The sequence below is a fragment of the Gavialis gangeticus genome, unplaced genomic scaffold (assembly GCF_001723915.1).
Source record: "Gavialis gangeticus isolate Ggan-Ray unplaced genomic scaffold, GavGan_comp1, whole genome shotgun sequence".
NCBI lineage: Eukaryota > Metazoa > Chordata > Crocodylia > Gavialidae > Gavialis > Gavialis gangeticus.
This window is the reverse complement of record NW_017729032.1, coordinates 67,276,474-67,297,226: the sequence shown is the minus strand read 5'-3', so window position 1 is coordinate 67,297,226 and position 20,753 is coordinate 67,276,474.

Here is a 20,753-nt window from a genome sequence, read left to right as displayed (position 1 = left end):
CCGCAGCTGGAGTACTGCATCCAGTTCTGGGTGCTGCACTTCAAGAGGGATGTGGACAACATGGAGAGGGTCCAAAGGAGGGCCACTTGCATGATCGGGGGCAGCAGGGCAGGCCCTATGAGGAGAGGCTACGGGACCTGAACCTGTTCAGCCTCCACAAGAGAAGGCTGAGGGGGGATCTAGTGGCCTGTTACAAACTCTTCAGAGGGGACCAGCAGGCACTGGGGAGGTCCCTGTTCCCCCGAGCACTACCAGGAGTGACCAGGAATAATGGTCACAAGCTGGCAGAGGGTAGATTTAGGCTAGATATCAGGAGGCGCTACTTCACGGTCAGGGCAGCTAGGATCTGGAACCAACTTCCAAGAGAAGTGGTGCTGGCTCCTACCCTGGGGGTCTTTAAGAGGAGGCTAGATGTACACCTGGCTGGGGTCATTTGACCCCAATACTCTTTCATGCCATGGCAGGGGGTCGGACTTAATGATCTGCTCAGGTCCCTTCCGACCCTAGAAACTATGAAACTATGAAACAGGAGGACTGCTCTGTGTAGACATACATAGAAGTCCACAGCATGGTTATGGGTGGCACCTTCACTTTTTTTCCCAATAGAGGAAGCAAGGACAAAGAGAAGTCATATTATCTGGCATAAGAGGAGTCAGATTATCTTCCCAGTACTAGGAGTGATTCCTTCACTTCAAACTGGAGCCTATCTCCTGGCTCTGCCGACTTTGGGGGATGCTTTAGCCAACTCCAGCAAAGAGAGGACTAGGGATGGCTTTTATTACTATACTCCTATTTTAGGCTAGCTTTCCATTGCTGTCCCTCTCTCCTTCCTCAGTGTGCCCTTGGAAGACATGCAATGAACTGAGAGCTTCATTAACTTGAATTACTATTGTGAATTTTCCAGACTGTCTCAAATTTCAGAGCTGTGTCCTGGTGTCTCCACAGAGTCCCTGAAGTGAGTTTTATTCTCAAATTGGACAAAACCTTCTTAGACATTCCTGTAATGCCAAACAGTTCCTTGCTTGGTTGCCATGCTGTTTCATGTAAGCTAATTAGCTCATAAAATGCTGCATCCAGGATAATTAGTCACAGACAGAACTAATTAGCTCAGCCACAGTGCTGCATTAAGACAGCTACACTATCTAGGAGTAGAAGAGACATAGATTACTTCTGCTTCCAGAGGTATGTAGTGGTTGTTGCATCTGTCTAGGACCTGGGACTGTGTCCTGAAATTTGGGACCTAGAAGTGGGTTGTTTTTCTCTAGATTTTTAACTTGGTGTTGAAAGGTACTGACTTTCTTACATATGATTCCTCTTTGACAGGCAAACATGGAAGCTTCCTGGTTATACATTCTGTCAGTAGGACTGTGAGTGTGAGAGAATGAGGAGGAAAAATTAGAATAAAATGATGTCCTTTTTCTCTCTCCATTTCTGCATATAATGTTTTAAGTAAGATGATGGGTGATCACTCGCAAACGAGTAAGATTGGATCTTAATAGTGAGTCTGCACGTGGCTCCATAGCCCAATTCTGGATCCACATGTCTTATCACAGTAAAGACAGGTGTTTCCAGGAGAGATGGGCACTGTGTTGCTGAACTGGATGTTCTGATGTTCTTTTCATCTGTTCCTCTTTTCCTCTTCTGCCTGTTGACAAGCCGTTTCAGAGTGTTGAGGTCCCTCCCAAAGAGCCTTCCTCCATTTTGGTCAGTCCTGAGCAAGGGTCTCCCAAGTGTTGATGGTGATATTATACCTCTACATGTTTGCCTTCAGGGTGTCTTTGAAGTACTTTCTTTGCCCTCCGCTACTATGCTGACCTTCTTTCAGCTGTGAGAAAAAGATTCTCTTTGGAAGATGGGAGTCAGGCATGTGAACAACATGACCTGTCCATCAAAGTTGGTTTTGGATGATCATGTCCTCAATGCTGTTGGAATTTTCTTCAGCCAGGATGTTGATGTTTGTGCATCTATCCTCCCAGTTAATCCAAAGGATCTTGCAAAGGCACCATTGGCGGTACTTTTTCAAGCTCTTGAGATGTCTTCTGTATGTAGTCCAAGTTTTTGAGCCATACAGGAGAGTTGGAATGACAATGGCTCAATAAACCAAGAACTTTGTTGCAGCAAGGATGTCATGATTTAAGAAGACTCTCTTACTCAGACGTCCAAAGGCTGTGCTCACACATTTCAAGCGGTGTTGTATTTCTGTGTCAATGTCTACCTTTGATTAAAGATGGCTTCCAAGATAGGCGAAATGATCCACGTTCTCCAGCAATTCTCTGTTGATTTGAATGGAGGGGGGGGTTTCTCCATTTGAAGCAGGTTGGTAAAGGACTTGCATTTTCCTGATGTTTAAAGTTAGACCAATACTCTTGTAGACTTCCGAGAATACATTAAGAATGGTTTGGAGGCCTGTTTCGGATTGAGCGATGACAGCATTGTCATCTGCATACTGGACCTCCGTTATGGATGTCATTGTGGTCTTTGTTTTGGACTTGAGTCTGTTGAGGTTAAAGAGTCTTCCGTCCATCCTGTACACAATTTCAATTCCATGTGGGAGCTTTCTGTCAATGAGGTGCATTATGGTGGAGATGAAGATGGAAAACAAAGTTGGAGCAATGACACAACCTTGCTTCACTCCAGTTTTCACCTCAAATGGTTCTGTTTGATTCCCGTTGCTGAGAACCCTTGCTGACATGTTGTCATGGAGAAGTCTCAGAACACTGATGAACTTGTTTGGGCAGCCAATTTTGGACAAGGTTTTCCATAGGGCTTCACGGTTTACAGAATCAAAGGCTTTACAGAAGTTGATGAAGGACAAATAGAGAGGTTGATTTTGCTCATGACACTTCCCCTGGATTTGATGTGCTGTAAAGATCATGTCTGCAGTTCCTTGAGATGGTCTGAAGCCACTTTGAGATTCTGGAAGAATTTTTTCAGCAGTGGAAAAAGGCAGTTAGTGAGGATACAAGCGATGACTTTTTCCCAGCAGTGGCCAAGAGTGAGATGCCTCGATAGTTTCTGCAATCAGCTCTGTCCCCCTTCTTGATGATTGTAACAATCAAGCCATCCCTTAGGTCAGCTGGGATTTCTTCCTTGTTCCAGATTTTAAGGATGAGGATATGAAGCTGACACATAAGTTGTTCTCCTTTGAACATCTCTGCGGGTATTCCGTCAACACCGGCTGCCTTATTATTCTTCATTTTCCTGATGGCACTCCTGACCTCTGCCAGGGTACGTGGCAAACCAAGGTCTTCTCTGATTTTTTTTTGCAGAAAATTGTTGATCTTATCTTCATCGACAGTTGAGTCATGATTCAGAAGGTCCTGGAAATGTTCTTTCCAGTGAGCATTGATAGATTCACTAACTTTCAGGAGTGTTGTTCCATCCTTTGGTCTTAGAGGATTAAAGCCTTGAGTGCTAGGGCCGTAGACAGCCTTGGTAGTGCTGAAGAAGCCACAAGTGTCATGGATGTCAGCAAAATATTGGATTTCTTTTGATTTCTGAGTCCACCACTCATTCTTCAGTTCTCGTGTTCTCTTCTGCTCCTCTGATTTTTACATAAGATATAGAGTGATGAGGGGCTGAACTACCTGAGGAGCAGTGCAGTATGCTCTCTAGTATTCATACCAGGGGATAAACTTTTGGGTTGTATTCTTAGCTGTGATACTTATTTACCTGGACAAGCCACTTACCTACCCTATCTAGCTGAACCTTGTGAACTTAATTTGTTATTGTTTGGTAAGTGCCTTCATATCTCCATGTAAAAACTGGTACGGAAGTGTAAAGTTTAAAAACAATATGCATTTGAGCCTTCTACTATGGACATTTTAAATTATTTTAAATTATATAAATATGTTAAATAGTTTTAATTTAAGGACCTGGAGCACGGATTTCTACCATTACAATACAATCCCAAAACTGTAGCCATGCAGCTTAACAAAGCCAGACCCAGACTTCATTCTGACCTGCTACAATACCAGGCCCAGGACACAACAGAATCTCTATGGCTGTCACCTACAACCTTGAACACCTTAGACATCATTAATGACCTCCAAGCCTTCCTGCAAAAAGACAACCATCTCAAGGTAGCTATGAGGGACAAACCTGTCCTCACAGACAACCACCCCAACCTTAAACAGCATCTCTCAAGCAACAGGCTACCTAACTCACAGTCTCACTGAGACACAGGTCTTGCTCCAGATCCAGATGACAGTTCTGTTCCCTTATCAATACAGATCACATTATCACTGGACCAAATAACAGATTATAACATCTGAGGTTCATTCACCTACAGTTCTACCAAGGCCGTGTATGCCATTACTTGCTTACAGTGGCCCTCTGCTGTCTATATTGGACAGATGAGGCAATTCATATGTGAAAGGATGAATGGACACCCATTGGGTATCAAGTCTAGAAATACACAAAGCTTGTGGTACAACACTTGAACCTCCCTGGACACTCCATTGCTGACTTCAGGATAACTGTTCTTTGGCAGCAAACCTTTAAAAATGATTTGAACAGGAACCTGTAGAACAAGAAAACATAGACAGACTGGATTGTGTTAAGTATAATTTAAACAGGGACTGTAGATTCTTATCCCATTACCTGGATTAGGTTTTGTGATCACTTTGTTCCTACAGGTTTACTGCTTGCTTGTTTACCTTTCTTGGGATTGTCTCCCTTTCCTACTCACCCTTCCTACCTTTTACATTCAAATCACTCCCTCCATTTCATACACTGTTCTGTTTATGTCCTTTCACAGCATCTGATGAAGTGACCTTAGCTTCACAAAAGCTTATGTTTTATATATATATGTATATATACATATAATCAGATATATGTACAAAAGATTATGCTAGATATATATATGCACACACAAACACATGCTAGTTATATACACTAAATCAGATATATACACAAAAGCTTATGCTAGATAGATAGATATGTATATGTGTGTGTGTGTGAGTGTTTGTGTAGCATAAGCTTTTGTGTATATATCTGATTTATCTGATCTATAACAGGGCTGCTCAACCCTAAGGCCTCAGACATATCCAGCCTGGGGAGCCATGTCTTCTGGCTCGCAGGTGTCCCCATGGATCCAGAAATTTGCTGGTGGGAGAGTGGTAGGAATTAGCACTGCCACTCTCCTGCCATCAAATTTCCAAGTCCTGTGTGGCTGGATTAGCCTCAAGCAGAAGGATCAGGCTTCATTACTAACCTACTGCATTGGCTCCAGCTGGGCCATTTCCACAAAGCTAGATTGGGCACTGGGTGGGCCAACACCATGGGCTGAATTGGGCCCATGGACTGGATCTGGCCTGCAGAAGGATCTGACAGCAATCATGCAATCTATGACCTGAAAATATTGGACACTACTGATCTGTAAGGTGCAAATATACCCTGTCTTCTGCCTGACTTCGATTAACATAGCTAACTACCTCCCATTATTAATTATACCATTAAATAAATAATAGATTATAGAATAGCCAAAAATGAAGTTAAACCAAAGGAAGTCATCGCTAATGTTCCAGAGGAAATGCCTAAGCCCTAAAACCTCCTGAACCACAAATGAGGGACAACATTGCTGTGGTAGGACAGGATACTGGAGAAAGTACCGAAAATGAATCACTAAACCAACATAAAAAAAAACACTTTGGACACTCATGACTGCCTGGATTTTGATGTCCATTCTTTATTAGTTCTAAACTTTGTTCAAAGAAAATGAAATCCTGGTAAGCTGTGCAAACAATTCTCAGATAAGGAAGCAATGAGCACCCTGCCAAGTGGTTGATTTTTAAACCATCAGTTCAAATGTTCCTCTGTTACAGGAAAGCTGGTTGCTGTATTGCCACCAAAGCTCCATAAGGCTACAAGTGAAAGATTTATTTTTAGTAGTAACTGTCTCTTCTTTATTTAGAAATGAGTAGCAACATTGAATATTGGACAATGGTGTAATCTGAAATCTGAGTTTCAAATTGGAACAATAATGGAGCTCAAAACCTAAGAGAAAATGTCTCATCATCCAAATTATTAATATATCATGACACATTAAATAATATGGATGAGCCCCTCCACACACCCATATTTCCTGCCCTAATGTCACTTCTGCATTGGCAAAAAACACATTTATTTCACAGGATGCATTTGATGTTGAATGTCTGTTTGTTTCTGTAATGCTTACCAAGTTAACTGCCCCTGTGACCTCTACTGCTCACTTTGAATGCATTCCTCTTCAGGTCTTGGAGTTCAAGTCACCACCCATCTCCTGAGGTGTAAATTTGGGACTAGGTAAATCTTAGACCAGGCCCAGGGATACAATTCCCTTGGTTTAAGCATTATTATATCAGTAGGTCTGACCTATCTACAGTACTATGATCCCTAAAGCTTACCTTCCCCTGAATCTGACCCCTTCCACATCCCTCTTACTCCAGCTCAGCATTGTAGAAGGTAAGGGAGGACTTGCTGTAGTGCCCCCTGACTTCTAGCCTGAGCCACAGTAGGCATGTGCCTGCATTTCCTAAAACAAAAGTGAATTAGACTAACCTGCAAAGATTGAATTGGTTCAGGCTTGGACTTTTCAAATGTCTGTCCCTAGCCTGGATTATCCCAGTAATTTACAGCACACTTTTATAATTTGGGTTCTGTCCTGCAGCAGGATTCCCAAGCATGAAATCTTGATCAATGTGATGCCCCACCAATTCTAGCAGGACTCCAAATGTGTACCATGGTCTGTGTTAATGAAAAGCTTAGTTTATGCAGTCAACTGAAAATGATAAAAATATTAACAAAAGACATGCCTTAATAAGGCACATGCTAAGAAATGTAAGGGGAACAGGTCATCTGTTACCCACAGCTATTTTTATCAAATACATCTCACTATTATGAGTTAGCATCTTTTCTCCATGCGTGACCCCCATGGTACAAGTATGATTCTGTGTTGAAATGGTAGCACATCTGTCTCCAGATTAAAAGGTTGTGTGCCCAAATCACACTGAGGGTCAGGTACATATAGTTTCCCCCCAAAGCCTCCTCTCTTGGTCATTGGTCTGACCCAGTTCTCCACTGTTCTTTTCCTGTGGAATCCTGCTAGCTGCCCAATAATGAGTTGCTGCAAGGGCTGGTAATACTGCCAGTGGATCCGTTTGGATGAAACAAATCACTGAGACCAAACAAATCCATGTTGTTATGCTTCAGGGTGTTTATTTTCAGGTTAAATTTCTAAATGAATTTCCCAGATAATATTTACAGCTTCTTATTTCCTTTCCACTTTGTATATTATTACTATTGATAGGAAAAAAGAACCAGCCAGGATCCACTTTACATGTTGCAAAGGACAGTGACTGAAGTCTAATTAAACTCTGATCTCTGCTGTCCGTTATGCTATACAGCTCGATGCTGTTGTTCATGAACCACACAAAGATGCAATTAGTTTAACAGCTCTTTATTGTGAGTGCAACAGAACAGAATTAGAACTCAATTTACAAGTCTCCCTTTCAAACTCATTCAGCCATTAAAGCCACATCATCTTTCAGTTTTTCCAAAGCATATAATTGATAAATGATTTCTCCTGCCACACCTCAGTTCCTCATCTTTATTCATGAATCAGTTCATCTCCATAGGACACTGTGATCATTTACATACATGGCCAATGTCACCAACTTCTGTCATCTCTTTGTAGAAACAAAATATTGCAGCCTATGAAACCAACAGAATAAGAAACTATAGGGTTTGTCTGAGTCCCGGGGGATGCTGGATAACAGAGCTTTTACTGTACTATGTACTCTTCCTGATCAAGAATCTTGTGGCATAATACCAGGAGGAACTGGATAAACTCTCTCAGGATCTACCTTGGGAAACCCAAGAGAGGATTACTGCTTTCACCACCCAGGAGCTCAGGAAAGACAACTTTGACTTATTACGCAAGACCCACAAATTTCACAACCCAGGATGCCGCATCACCGAGGGAGTTTCTGACTATATTGACTCTATCCTATTCCCATATGCCACTGGAGCTCCCAGCTATTTGAAAGGCACCGCAGATTCCTTAAAGAAACTGGTCCACATTGACAAGCTTTCAATTAACACCATCTTAGCTACAAGGAATGTCCCATCTCTATACATCAACATTGCCTATGAAGGCTGAAGTCATAAAGAACATTATCCTCAATGATAACATAGCTTCTTTTTCCATTAAATTCACCTTCTTGGTCTTCTCAAACAACTATTTCAGGTTTGGGGACTCCCTGTACCCACAAACAAAAGACACTACCATGGGTGAGCTCCCAATATGCCAACTTATTTATGATAGACCCTGAAGTCTGCATCCTCTGCAGTCACCCTTTCATCCCTCTGATCAACCTAAGGTACATAAATGACATCTTTATTGTACAGAATCATGAGAAGGAATATATAGAGAAATTTCACCAGAACTTTAATAATGTTCACCTCTACATCAAGCTAACTCTGGAATACCCCACCTAGAAAATTAATTTCTTAGACACTACAGTGAAGGTTTTCAGGGGCCATGTTGCCATCACATTACATCAGACACTAACTGATCACTACAGCTACCTTCACACCACCAACTTTCATCCTAACCACAGAATTGGATCCCTCATCCACAACCAAGCTCTGGGTTACAACCATACCTGCTCTGATTCCAAAGACCAGGATGAACACTTTAAGGATCTGGAGCAGAGATTCGTACAATTACAATACAATCCCAAAACTGTAGACACTCATATCAACAAAGCAAGACTTAGACCTTGCTCTGACATGCTACAATACCAGCCCCAGGACAAGAACAACAGATTCCCTCTGATGGTCACCTACAGCCCCAACCTTGAATACCTTAGATACATCATTAATGACCTCCAAGCTGTCCTACAAAAAGAAAACCATTTCAAAATAGCCTAGGAGGACATAGGCAGGGGCACAGGAGCGCATGTGCACCCCCTGAGATTGAATCTTGCAGGCTGGGGAGTGGGGAGAGCTAGCTGCTACCCAGCCCTGAGAAGCACAGATGGCAATTCTGGTTTTGCCGGTGGCACTTCTGGTTTTGCCACAGAGGCTTCAGGAGTCAATCCCCACTCACCATACCACAGTCACCTATCAGTCCCTGGGGCCCACCCAGAGTCAGCAGGTATCAGTAGCCCATACTACGAGTTCTCTGATTGAAGCATGGCCCTAAATCTGGGACAACGCGGATCAGTATGCCATGCCAAAGCCTGTATCTTTCTACTCTGGAGCCCTCCCACTTGTCCAATTGGTTCTGGGGCCCATGGCAGCTCCCATGTGTCATGGGGAAAAAAATACTTACCTGGGTGCCCCTGGGCAGTAGGAGGCATGGAACCCTACCCAGATTTGAATGCACAACTTATTGGTTTCGTACGCAGCAGTCAAACCTCCAAACTACAAAGAATGGGTGAAAAGTTGCAGGCTTCGGCATGGCATGCTGAGGCCCAGATTTAGGCCCGTGCTTTGAACAGAGCACTTGGAGTGTCTCTGAGGACGGGAAAACCGTGGGATCAAATTGGGAAATTTTGTGCATTTGATTTCTGGGGCAGCCGAGACACTTGAGGCTGGAGCACGAAGAAGCCAGCAGCCCTGGAGGCTTTTGTTGTGTCTCTAGCACTATACATGATGCAGGCAGGGAAGAGAAGGATGTCTGTGGCTGGCTCTGGCCTGTTCTTTCAGGGCAAAGGGCCGTCCATCAAGGGTTAGAATTTTTCTTTTTTTATGAGTGTGGGCTGGTGTTGGGCAAACAGCTACATGTGATTATGGTTCCGGTGTTTGCAGTGCTATGGAAAGGCGGGGGTGGGGCTGTCCTGGCCCTATCACTTAGGAGTTTGCATGCTGTGTACTGAGCTACAAGGTTGAAAATTCAAACCTAGGTGTGGCCTCTCAGCATCCCCTGCACAGCAGCATCACAGAATTTATCTTTTTTACCATGACACATTGAAGCTGCCAGCAGGTTGTGAGTTCACCCCTCACAAGGCTACCTGTCACCCCTGTACCTGTCCTTTCCAAGTCCCTACCTACCAGGTGACCACAATAATATACATTGGTTTTCCAAACAACAACCCACACTAAAAAAAAAAAAATCTAAACCTTTGTCTGATGACACTGTGCCCTGAAAAAAAGAGGCCATAGGCAGCCACAAACATGGTTTTGGTCCCACCAACTTACCTTTCCTAACAGACACTCTGAGTGCTCTGCATGAACCATGGGCTGAAATCTAGGCCTCGGCATGGCCGAGGCCTGCACTTTTACACATCGGAGCCTTACCACTACTCCAGTTGGTTCCGGGGTCCATGGCAGCTTCCATGTGTCATGGTTGAAAAAAAAAATCAAGCACACATCATATCAGGAGCCGATACAGAGGTGACCCCTGTACTTAAACTCATACCCTGCTGGTTGAAGACTCTAAACACACACTACACGCCACAACTATAGAGCAACCCCAACTCCTTTTCAACACCCTGCCTACCAGATGACCACCCTAAAATACATAGGTTTTCCCACCTACACCCCATACTTTAAAAAGCCTTGCCAGTAGTCCAATTTGTTCTGGGGCCCATGGCAGCTTCCATTTGTCATGGTGGAAAAAAAAGAATCCAGCAAGCACCAGGCCCAGGGGAGGCAGGGTAGTGACACAGGGCCTTGCACTCACATGCTGTGGGTACAGGACTCAACACATACACCACAACACCACCTCTCAAGAGCAGCCTGGGCCCCTTTCCAAGTGCCTGCCTACTACATGACCACTCTAACATACATAGGTTTTCCCAACAACACCCCACTCTTTAAAAAAAAAAAAATTAAAGCCTTGACTGATAGCCCTGTGCCCTGCAAGAAGAGATAGTAGGCAGCTACAAACATCTCTCTTGTCCCTACCAGCATCATGCGCAGTCCAAGAAACACAACAAAAGGCTCCAGGGCTGCTGGCTTGTTTGTGCTTGGGCCACAACTGTCCCGGCTGCCCGAAAATGCAAAATTAACAAAAGAGGCCGTATTGGCCCCACCAACTTCCCCTTCCTAACACGCACGCCAAGGCCTGCACTTTTGCAGCCCGGAGCCTTGCCAGTAGTCCAGTTGGTTCTGGGGCCAGTAGCAGCTTCCATGTGTCATGGTGAAAAACAAACAAACTAGAAAGCACCAGGTCTAGGGAAGGGAGAGTGGTGACACCAGGCTTTGAACTTATAGCTAGCAGGTACAGAACTCAGCACATACACCACAATACCACCCCTAAAGAGCAAGCTCAGCTCCTTTCCAAGTGCCTGCCTACTACATGGCCACTCTAAAAATGCGTTGGTTTTCCCAACAACACCCCACACACAAAAAAAGAATTAAAAAAATTAAAGCCTTGACTTACGGCCCTGCGCCTTGCAAAAAGAGGCCATAGGCAGCCACAAACATCTCTCTTGTCCCTACCAGCATCATGTGCAGCCCAAGACACACAACAAAAGGCTCTGGGGCTGCTGGCTTGTTTGTGCCCCGGCTGCCCAAAAATGCAAAATTAACAAGAGAAGCCGTTTTGGCCCCACCAACTTTCCCTTCCTAACACACACTCTGAGTGCTCCAAATGAAGCACGGGCTGGAATCTGGGACTTGGCGTGGTATGCTGAACCCCTTTGGGTTTCGGTATGCCACGCTGAGGCCTGCACTTTTGCAGCCTGGAGCCTTGCCAGTAGTCCAGTTAGTTCTGGGGCCCATGGCAGCTTCCTTTTGTCATGGTGGGGAAAAAAATGTAGCAAGCACTAGGCCCAGAGGAGGGAGGGTGGTGACACAGAGCCTTGAACTTACAGCCTGTGGGTACAGAACTCAGCATATACACCACAACACCAACCCTCAAGAGCAGCCCTGGTGCTTTTCTAAGTACCTGCCTGCTACATGACCACTCTAACATACATAGGTTTTCCCACCAGCACTCCACTCTTACCATATTTGTGGGAATCCAGCAGGAAAAATAATGCAGCAGGGAAACGAGCATGGATTCATAGCAGGTAGATCATTCCTGACCAATGTGGTTTTGTTTTATGACAGTCACAATATGCTTAGATGTGCGAGTAGAGGTGGATGTCTTTTTCTTGGATTTTAGCATAAATAAGATATTGTGACACAGATGTTTGCACCGTCTGGTGGGTGGCAAATTTGCTTAGTGGTTGTACCCAGAAAGTCGTAATAGACGGGTCAGTATCGACCTGGAAGTGGGGGTCCCAAAGGGTTCAGTTCTTGGACCTGTACTCTTCAATATCTTCATCAGTGACTTGGATGTGGGTATGAAGCATACTCTGTCCAAGTTTGCAGATGATACTAAATTGTTGGGTGAAGTGCACACTCTGGAATGATTGCAGGCAGACCTAGACAGGTTAGAAAAGGGGCAGTACACAGTAGGAGGCAGTATAACAAGGAGAATTCTGGAGTGCTGCACCTAGGATGCAAAAATATCCAGCAGACCAACTGGCTGGGAAGTGACCCTCTCAGCAACACAGAAGTGTAAAGGGATCTCGGAGTCATAGTGGACTCCAAGATGAACATGAGTCATCAGTATGACAAAATCATCAGCAAAGCTAACCGCACTTTATAATGCATCAGCAGATGCATGACAGACAGAACCAGGGAGGTGATACTTCCCCTCTATGTGGTATTGGTCAGACTGCAGTTGGAGTACTGTGTGCAGTTTTGGGCACCATACTTCAAGAAGGATGTTGATAGACTTGAAAGGGTCCAGAGGAGGGCCACTCATATGGTTAGGGGCTTACAGAGCAAGCCCCATAAGGATAGACTGAGGGACCTGGACCTCTTCAGCCTCCGCAAGAGAAGGCTGAGAGGTGATTTTGTGGCTGCCTACAAATTCGGGGAACGCAGCATGGGATTAGAGATGCTCTATCCACCAGGATGCCTCTAGAGGTAACAAGGAACAATGGTCACAAACTGACAGAGAGCAGATTTAGGCTAGATATCAGGAAAAACTTCTTGTGGCCAAAATTTGGAATGGGCTCCCAAGGGAGGTGGTGCTCTCCCCTACCTTGGGGGTCTTTAAGAGAAGGATGGATAGGCATCTGGCTGGGGTCATCTGACCCCAGCATTCTTTCCTGCCTAGGCAGAGGGTCAGACTCAATGATCTGTTGAGGTCCCTTCCAACCCTAGCATCTATGAATCTATGAATCCCCCTACTCAAAGCAGGATTGGAACGTGTTTGGCCTTCACAAGAGAAGGCTGAGGGGGGATCTGGTGGCCATCTATAAACTTACCAAAGGGGACCAGTAGGGAATGGGAGATACCCTGTTCCCCCAAGCACTACCAGGAGTAACTAGGAATAATGGCCATAAGTTGACTGAGAGTAGGTACAGGCTAGACATCAGGAGGCACTACTTCACAGTCAGAGTGGCTAGGATCTGGAACCAACTTCCAAGGGAAGTGGTACTTGCTCCTACCCTGGGGGTCTTCGAAAGAAGGCTAGGCAATCACTTAGCCGGGGTCATTTGACCACAGCATTCTTTCCTGCCCAGGGCAGAGGGTCGGACTTGGTGACCTGCTTAGGTCCTTTCTGACCCTACCAACTATAAAACTATGAAATTATGGATCATCCCTAACTAATCCTCCTCAATCAAGTGTCTCTCTAACCTCCTCTGCAAAATTTCCAGTGATAGAAATTCAATAACTTGACTAGTTGGCCTGCTCCAATGCTTGACTGCTGTCATAGTCAGAAAGTTCTTCATAATATCCAACTTAAATTTCCTCTGTCTCATTTGAGGCCACTGCCCCAGTTTTGTCCCCTACAGCCACAAAGGAAACTCTATCTCCATCTTCTTCAAAATTGCCCTTCAAGTATTAGAAGACTTTTATCAAATCCCCTTCCATTTTCTCTTCTCCAGACTAAATAATTCTAGTTCTTTTAGCTTTGTTTACTAGGTCATGTTTACGTGTTTACTAGGTCTCTAATAATTTTTGTCACTTTCCGCTAGACTCTTTCCAATCTGTTCACATCTTTCTTGAAGTGTGGGGCTGAACACTGAGCACAGTACTCTAGGTGAGGCCTCACCAGTGCTGAATAGAGCAAAAGAATCAATTCCCTTGATTTGCAAAGACACTCCAGTTAATGTAGCTCAGTGTCCTGTTGGCTTTTTTTTTGGTAACAAGAACACATGGTTGGCTCATATTTAGTTTTTGGCCCACTGTAATTCTAAGTCTGTATTTGTGTGTGTAATTATTTCATTCCACATGCAGGACTTTGATCTTGTTCTTATAAACTTGCATCTGATAGATATTGATAATTTCTGCAGTTTATTCAGATTATCCTGAATCCTAGCCCTACCTTCTAGAATGGCTGCAGCTCCACCAAACTTGGTGTTATGTGCAAATTTGCTACGCCTGCCCTCAATTCCATTGTCCAAATCATTAAGAAGTTAGCCAAAACTAGACTCGTGACAGACTTGGGGACCCTTACTTGATACCTACTCTCAGCATTACATTGAGCTGTTGACTACTTATTGAGCAAGATAATCAACCAGTTATGTATCCACTTTGCAGTACTTTCATCTGGTCTGTATTTCTATAGCTTATTAATGAGAATGCTGTGGGACACGATGTCAAAGTCCTTGCTAAAGACAAGATATATCACTTCCATTGCCTTCCCTGTATCCATAGAGCCTGTCAATTTGTCATAGAAGGAAATCAACAGGACTTTCTCTTGGTGAATCCACACTGGCCATTCCTGATCATCTTGATTTCCTCTAGTTGCTTCAAAATAGATTCCATGAAGACCTCCTAAATGATATTAGGGGGTCTTAAAGGACCAGCTATCAAGGTCAGACTGACTGGTCTATAACTCCCTGGATCCTCCTCCTTCTCTTTCTTAAAGATGGGCACTACATTAGCTCTTTTCCAGTAACCTGGGACTTCACCTGACCACTGCAGTTTCTCAAAGAGGATAGCAAGTAGCTCAGAAATTACCCAAGCCAATTGCTTCTGTACCCTAGAGTGTATCCCATCTAGCTCTACAAACTTGATAGCATGCAGTTTCTCTATGTAATCCCTACCTGTTCTTCCACTGTTCTAGGCTGTTTGCTTCCTTCCATTTTTTGCTGCCAGCTGTGCTTGTTATCAGGTAGCTGACTTTATTGTGAAGACTGAAATGAAAAAGTCTTTAAATACTTCAGCCTTTTCTGCATTATCAATAACAAGATTGCATTTTGCATTCTAAGGGACGTACACTTTCTTTGGTCTTCCTATTTTTGATGTACTTATAGAATCTCTCTTTATTGCCTTTTACATCTGCCTATTATCAACAGGCAGTATATGCTTTGTTCCCTAACCATACAAAGCTCAGGCCTCAATAAAAAAAATACATTTCTGTGTAAAGGAAATATTTTACTTAGAAACTATTGCACATTCAGCAAGTAAGTTTGGTTCCCAAGAAATAGTATGCTTTGGTGAATTCAGTCAAACAATAAACTCAGATTTATGGGGGAGTTATTCAGAAGGTAATAAATATTACATACCTTTTTTTTAAAAGAACTTGTTTTAGTGAAAATTTGTGCCTACCACTGTTAGTACATTAGTCCATAGGGTTACAGCAGTAGGCACATAAGAAATGCAAATAGTATTTGCATGAGTACCTGGGCACATCTACAGATCAGCTGGTTACATCCATAAGTGCAATTCATTGTACTTGCTATTATGTATACTGGTTGTGGGTAAAGTGGTTGAAAGAGTCATTTACTTGGGCTCCACCATCTTGCAAAATCTTGGTTTGGAAGCTGAAATTAATGCTTGCATTGGAAAGGCAAGCAATGCCATGGCTAAACCTCAAAAGAGAGTTTGGAAAAACAGAGCGCTCACTCTTGACAAAGATGTCTGTTTACAGTGCTTGTATACTTAGCGCTCTATTGCATGGCAGTGAAACATGGACTCTTTATGCTAAGGAAGAAAGAAAACTGAACAGTTTCCATCTTCAGTGTCTGCTGTATCCTGGGCATCATCTGGCATGACAAAATCTCCAACTTTGTTGTTCTAGAACAGGCCAAGATATCTACTATGTTTGTGCTCCTGAGATGAAGATGCCTCCATTGGCTAGGACATGTGAATCGTATGAATGACTGAATCCCCAAGGACATACTGTATGGTGAGCTGGCCACTGCCAAACATCATCTTGGATGGCCCAAACATCATTTTGTTGATATCTGCAAGAGAAACCTTCATGAGCTGCGCATTGATGGCCAGCGCTGGGAATCAATCGCTTTAGCCCACTGTGAGTAGAAAGCCACCATGAATCAGGGCCTATATTGCTTCAAGATGGAGAAGGTCAATGATGAGCTAGAGAAGAGGTGTCAGAGACAGGCAAGACAAAAATGGTACTCAGCATGCCAGTGCAAGCTCAATCAAGTTTTATGTGCAACTTGGTCTGCTTGTTGCACATTGGACTCCTCAGCCACTCAAGAAGCTGTGATGGTACCTGGTAACCCACCAGAGGTGAAATCTCCATGGTTTGAGATTGATGACTGCCAATGATGATGATGTGGGTACAAATGTAGAGGCTAGGTTGAGACATCTTTTAAGTAGGTGGTCGCATGATAAGAAGACAATCTTTCTGCTTTGAGGATCTTTAGAGAGGAAAAATGTATTTAAAGATACTCCTGACCTTTAGCCACTCCCTTTTCCTTTTTCTTTTGTTTTTATATTGGATGCTTTTCAGGACAGGGACTATTTTTCATCACCATTACAATCATTACTATCATCTCACAGGGATATTATACAAGTGTTGGAATGATTTTGTAGCCATAATGGTCTAGGATTTATACAAGAGGCAAGGATTTCTTAGGGTACTATACAGGGATCTTGGTTTTCTGCTTAAAAATCCCGAATTCTCTGACAAAAAACCCAAATTCTCTTATTAAAACCCCCCAAATCCATGTTTTCCTGTGATTTAAATGAAATGCCGTTATATATATATATCGCTTTCTGTTAAACATAATGTTTTATTAATATATTTACCATTTTAAAATAATTTGGAAGCCTACCAGTGCCTCAATCACTATAATAAAATACATTCCAACTACCTATAAATTTTGGCATTTGATTTTGGGTTTTTTATCATGGAAAACCAGAGCTTCCCCTGCCCCCTTCAGTCACCAAGGCGCAAGTCCAGCTGCAGCTGTCCCCACCCCCACACTGCTTTGTGGTTCTGAGCATCCCTCATATGCTGATGGCCTGCCCATGCCATTGCCCCTCACTCCCAAACCACAGCCCTCCAGCCTTGCTGGTGGCCCTTATTCCTGACCCACAGCCCCCTTCCCCTGCTGGTGCCCTGCAGGGTCCACAGTCCCCTGACCCTGCCAGTGCCCCTCACTCCCCAACCCACAGCGCCCCCCTCACCCCTGCTGGTGCTTCTCACTTGAGAGCTGTAGCCCCCTGCTCCCCCAGCCCTGCTGGAGGGGTCCTTCAGCTGCTAGGGACCAGGGACCCAGGTCTGCAACCCTGTGCTGCCACAGCAGTGCCTGAGCTCCAGCTGTGCCCACAGGAGGCAGTGGCTGCTGTGACTGGTGCAGAGCACAAAGCCCAGCTCCCTCTCCTCAATGGGTGGCATGGTTGGAGCACAGCCCATGGTAGGGATGGATGCAGGCTGGAGGCTGCAGGCTCAGGCCTCCCTGCCTTGCAGCCCTTCCCCTGGGAGCCTCCACAGCCCAGAGGGTGAGAACTGGGGTGGCAGGGCAAAGTGGAGCAAGGAGGCTCAGTGCCACTGCCAGGAGCCCTGTGCCACCATGACAAGGTGCTCCCTGCCTGCCTGGCAGCTTCAGGGGGCACAACTCTGCACTGTCACTGCTTCTGGGCAGGCAGGGGGCACCTCTCCAGGGCAACGTGGGGCACCAAGCCTTCCTGCCCCACTCTGCTCTGACACACCAGGTCCTGCCCACTGGGCTGTGGAGGCCCCAGGGGGAGGGCAGCAGGGCGGGGAACCCCAAGCCTGCAGCCACCAGCATGCATCTGCCCCTACCCTGTGCACTAATCTGGGAAGCATGTGCCCCCCATACCCCCCCTGGATGTACGCACAGTGGCGGGGGGGCTTTGCCTTCCACCCCACAATACAAGCTGCCTGCAGCTCTGTCCCACTCCCCAGCCAGGCCCTGCAGCCACACATTCCCACCCTGGCCCCAGACCACAGGCAGTGCTCCCACTCCCAATCCCAGTGCTACGCAACTCCTTCCCTCCCTCCCTCACTATGGGGGCCTCAATTCCCCCTTCAACTTACCTGTGGGGAGTTGTGGGAGCTGCTGTCCAGGCTACCTGGCTGCGACATGCACATGTATGCACGCACATGCACTTGGTGCCCCCTTCCTGATTGCCCTCCTCCAGCTTCCCCCAGCCCCTTGCAGGCTGGAACCCTGTCAGCCTGCAAAGGGAAAGTTGCTATATCTTGCTGTTTTCTCCTTTAATGAGAAAATTTGGTTTTTCTCTTTAAAAAGAGAAAATCCACATTTTTCTGTGGCAAACAGAAAATCCAGATCCTGGATGATATCTTTTATTGAACCAATTGCATAATTGGGATAGAGGTTAGACAAAATTTCAAATACAAGGCATTCTTTATAACTCTTCTGGAACAAACACACATAAACTTCTACATGTCCTGGCAATGTGATTGAAGCTGTTCCACACAGAGCATGATTTATAAATTAGTCAGCTCGATGTACAGCCTACTTTCCTTAATTTTTGCCACATCTGTTAGAGATGTGGCTTGCCACATTCAGATCTGAATTATACCAAAGTTAAGGTAGCATTAGAAATTAGGATGTAAGGTTCTGAATAGGCCCATGGTAGAAGTTGCACACTACTGAAAAGCTTATATGTGCATCCAAATTTATCAAATGTCAGAGGAGGAAAAGTGCAGAGCAAAGCTTTTAGTTAGACTGCACAGTGGAGATTAAAATAATATTCACACTAGAAGACAGCAGGCATCTGTTCAGTTTGGTACACTGTTTCTGAAAGTAGCCAGGATAGATGATTTACAAGAAGGTGTAAAATCCCCATAATGCACCTAATTATGCTCTACAACACCATAGGGGGACATTTCTTTCTGACTCCATCTGGTGATCAGATTATGCCCTGAAGCATGCAGATTGATAATGCTTGTAATTTTTATCCTAGCTAGTATAACTGCTAATGCCATATTTTTATTCATATAAATGCCTAAGCCTTTTTGGTCCTTTCCAAATTATGATGAACTGTGCAGTGAAAATAATGAAAGAATTTACAAAGTCAGTCTCACTTGGAAACAAAACCCTCTCTTTCAGAAAGGTAGAAATGGGGGAAGGGAGACAATTAAAAGTTTAGAATTTCTGTGTTTTGTAATCAAAATGCCCTGGAATGATTCCTTTTAATAATGGCTATATTACATGCCACATTTACTGGCTCATCATAGTAGAACCTCAAACACCAATCTAAATCTATTAGTAAAAAAGACTAGTGAAGTTTCAATTTCTGTACATGTAATTAAAGATGTTCATAATTCTCTACAATAACATAGTTATTTCCAAAGCTGTGAAAATATGACAGGTTTTATTATTCACATGAGATTATAAATGCTAGAGATGGAAAAGGTCTGCCAGGTCATCAGATGAATCATACCATCAGTGCACCTTTGTTTCCTATTGTACACTGATAAGCACACACATTTTGTCCTGGTTTAAAAATCCTGAATGAAAGGCTTCTACAATTTCCCTTGAGACACTGCTTTATGCCAGGAGTTGAGCAGGTAGGAATGGATGCATAAGTATTTGTTAAATCTCCAGGGAGATGCACTGCCCTCTTGTGGGTAGTTTACATTACTGCACTGTACAACTGATCATAAAGTTTCGGATTGACACAGGACAGTTCATCACTGTTCTTGGTATACAGATTGAGTTAGGGAGACTATTTATAGGCACTGCCCTAATAGGTGAGATGATATACTATGGAGCTTGAATACACATGAGCAGAGAAGCATGAGGGAAGGTGCTAAGTACTGTGGACGGGGCACTGATGATGAGGAAAGCCACCTTCTATACATATGACACTTTAAACAAGTAACATTTTCCATACATAACATCTTAGGAGCCCAAATGGGTGCTTACTGACAGTAGCGTGAGTAAAGGTGTGTGAGGGGGGTGGTGACTCAGAGGCTAGGGACAGATTCAATCTTTGCAAGTTAGTCTAACCCGGCTAGGCTGAACTAGTTTGTAACTGAACAGACATCCCCTCTGAATTGAGGAAATTCAGGCACTTGCCTGCAGTGACTCAGGCTAGAAGCTGGGGGTGCTAGAGCAGCCCTCCCTTCCTTTCTACAGTGCTGAGCTGAAGGGGAGTGTGGCCATGCCCCAGTAGGGCACTCTGATTAGGGAGCGGTTCCCCATCCCCCCCCAACAGCATTTATCACCTCTGTTATCAGCATTTAGCACACCATGAGAAAACAAAGCCTCTGTCATTAGTTCAAGCTCTTCTTAAACAACTTTTTCCAAGGAAGGAATGGAGGGATATTACCAGCTACCTGTTGATTACCTCCACAAAGCCCTAAGCTTACACTGTCCTGTCTGCCTTACACAGACACCTCTCAGCATTAGCTAGCATACCACATGCTACCTATGGTTCTTGCTGTGGGAGGAAGGGAGGGAGGGAGGGAGGGGGGAATACCTGCTTGAGCAGCAAGCAGCAAGGGTGTGGGTGAGCAGAGGAAGCCAGGCAGATATGCTTGGATCCAAAGGATCTCAATAAGGCCATGA